This window comes from Ascidia mentula (genome assembly GCF_947561715.1).
Source record: "Ascidia mentula chromosome 2 unlocalized genomic scaffold, kaAscMent1.1 SUPER_2_unloc_1, whole genome shotgun sequence".
In the NCBI taxonomy this organism is placed as follows: domain Eukaryota; kingdom Metazoa; phylum Chordata; class Ascidiacea; order Phlebobranchia; family Ascidiidae; genus Ascidia; species Ascidia mentula.
In genome coordinates this window covers 217501-220000 of record NW_028113654.1, presented here as the reverse complement: position 1 = coordinate 220000, position 2500 = coordinate 217501, and the positions used below count along the sequence as shown (strand labels likewise).

The window sequence follows — 2500 nt, the reverse complement described above, 5'->3', positions numbered from 1 at the left end:
ATTTCTTCTCCAGAGCTTTTGTTGGAGAGCATACTCCTCGCGTTTGATCTCCGATGGCTTCCTGCGCACATCATCTCGATCTTTCCTCGCCTCCTTCCTCTTTTTCATTGGGTTGCACCTGAGGGCAAAAATCTTAGGGTACAACCTGCGCAATAAATCGTCCAATACTTCAACAACGTTCCCGATCTCATTTCGAAGTCTAATTAGACGATTTATTGCGCAGATACTTCTCTTTGAGTTGCCCGAGGCTGACAACCTTAAGAGAGTCATAGTTACTCCCGCCGTTTACCCGCGCTTGGTTGAATTTCTTCACTTTGACATTCAGAGCACTGGGCAGAAATCACATTGCGTCAACACCAGGTGGCGGCCATCGCAATGCTTTGTTTTAATTAAACAGTCGGATTCCCCCGGTCCGCACCAGTTCTAAGTTGGCTGTTCGACGCCGGCCGAAGCGAGCCGCGAGACCCGCGTAGCTGCGGCACTCCACGGCCAGAGACCGACACAGGTCCAGGCTCACGACCCGCCCTCCGGAGAAGGCAGGCCGTTCGCCCAGTCCGGTACAGTCCCGTCGCCCGCTTCCTGCCACAGCCCGACCGGCCCAGCCCTTAGAGCCAATCCTTTTCCCGAAGTTACGGATCTAGTTTGCCGACTTCCCTTACCTACATTGTTCTATCGGCCAGAGGCTGTTCACCTCGGAGACCTGCTGCGGATATGGGTACGACCTCGCACGAAACTTACACCAACTCCCTCGGATTTTCACGGGCCGACGCGGGCGCACCGGACACCACAAGAGACGTGGTGCTTTGCGGGGCCCAGGTCCCTATCTCCGGGCAAACCGATTCCAGGGTCGCCGCCCCTTACCAAGAAAAGAGAACTCTCCCCGGGGCCCACGCCGACGTTTCCGAGTTCGCTTGCGTTGCCGCGCCAGGCGCCGGAGCGCCGATCTCCGTGTCGAGGTTCGGGAATATTAACCCGATTGCCTTTCGGTCCGCCGGGGCAACGACGAGCATCGCCCCGCTTCAGAACGGCATTCGCCTATCCCTTAGGGTCGACTGACCCATGTTCAACTGCTGTTCACATGGAACCCTTCTCCACTTCGGCCTTCAAAGTTCTCATTTGAATATTTGCTACTACCACCAAGATCTGCACCGGCGGCTGCTCCACCCGGGCTCGCGCCCTGAGCTTCGACGCCCGCCGCCGCGGCCCTCCTACTCGTCGCAGCGTAGCGCACCGGCGTGCTCGCACCGCCGCGACGGCCCGGTATAGGCCCGACGCTCCAGCGCCATCCATTTTCAGGGCTGATTGATTCGGCAGGTGAGTTGTTACACACTCCTTAGCGGATTCCGACTTCCATGGCCACCGTCCTGCTGTCTAGATCAACCAACACCTTTTGTGGGCTCTCATGAGCGTCGCGTCGGGCGCCTTAACCGGGCGTTCGGTTCATCCCGCATCGCCAGTCCTGCTTACCAAGAGTGGCCCACTTGGCACTCGCATTCCATGCCCGCCTCCAGCCGAGCGAGCCGGGCTTCTTACCAATTTAAAGTTTGAGAATAGGTTGAGGACGTTTCGTCCCCAAGGCCTCTAATCATTCGCTTTACCAGATAAAACTGCGACCACCGAGCGCCAGCTATCCTGAGGGAAACTTCGGAGGGAACCAGCTACTAGATGGTTCGATTAGTCTTTCGCCCCTATACCCAAATTTGACGATCGATTTGCACGTCAGAATCGCTACGGTCCTCCACCAGAGTTTCCTCTGGCTTCAACCTCCTCAGGCATAGTTCACCATCTTTCGGGTCCCAACGCGCACGCTCTCGCTCGACCTCTCCGGCAGAGCGGACGAGATCGGCCGGTGATGCGGCCGTCCAGAGAGACGGCATCTCACCTCCGCCGGACCGCGCCGACATTCACTTTCACTGCGCCCATGGGTTTCGCACTGCCCCGTGGCTCGCGCGCACGTTAGACTCCTTGGTCCGTGTTTCAAGACGGGTCGGGAAGGTGGCTGACGTTAGCCGCGGACCCCGTGCGTCTCGCGCGGCGCTGCCCACCCGCAACCGACACGCCGCAACTGGGCACTGAGCACAGTCCCCAACCGGCGACGCACCGGCTCGGACGGGACGCCCGGCCCACGAAGGGCAGACGCGGCGATCCCTCCTCGCCCGGGCGACGGGCCGACGTGTCCGCGCGCCTATAACACCCACCCGGGGGCGGGCTACCTTGCGCGCGGCCTTCTCGCCGCCTCCCAGACGGTCGCGGCCTTCGCACGGCGCTAGTGCGCTGGAGCTGCTCGGAGGACAGCGCGAACGACGGGCCGCAAGGCTCCGCACGCCCACACGCTCCGCTCGGCTTCAGCTGAAAGCGTCGCGCGACTCGACAGGCCCTCCCGTTTGCCTCTCGACGGTTTCACGTACTCTTTAACTCTCTCTTCAAAGTGCTTTTCAACTTTCCCTCACGGTACTTGTTCGCTATCGGTCTCGCGACAGTATTTAGCCTTAGATGGAGT

The 2500-nt window shown here is 59.9% G+C and overlaps 1 pseudogene; it reads right to left on the bottom strand.

Moving 5' to 3' along the window:
- Positions 1-2500, bottom strand: part of LOC145915158 (large subunit ribosomal RNA) — a 6370-nt pseudogene that overhangs the window by 3559 nt on the left and 311 nt on the right.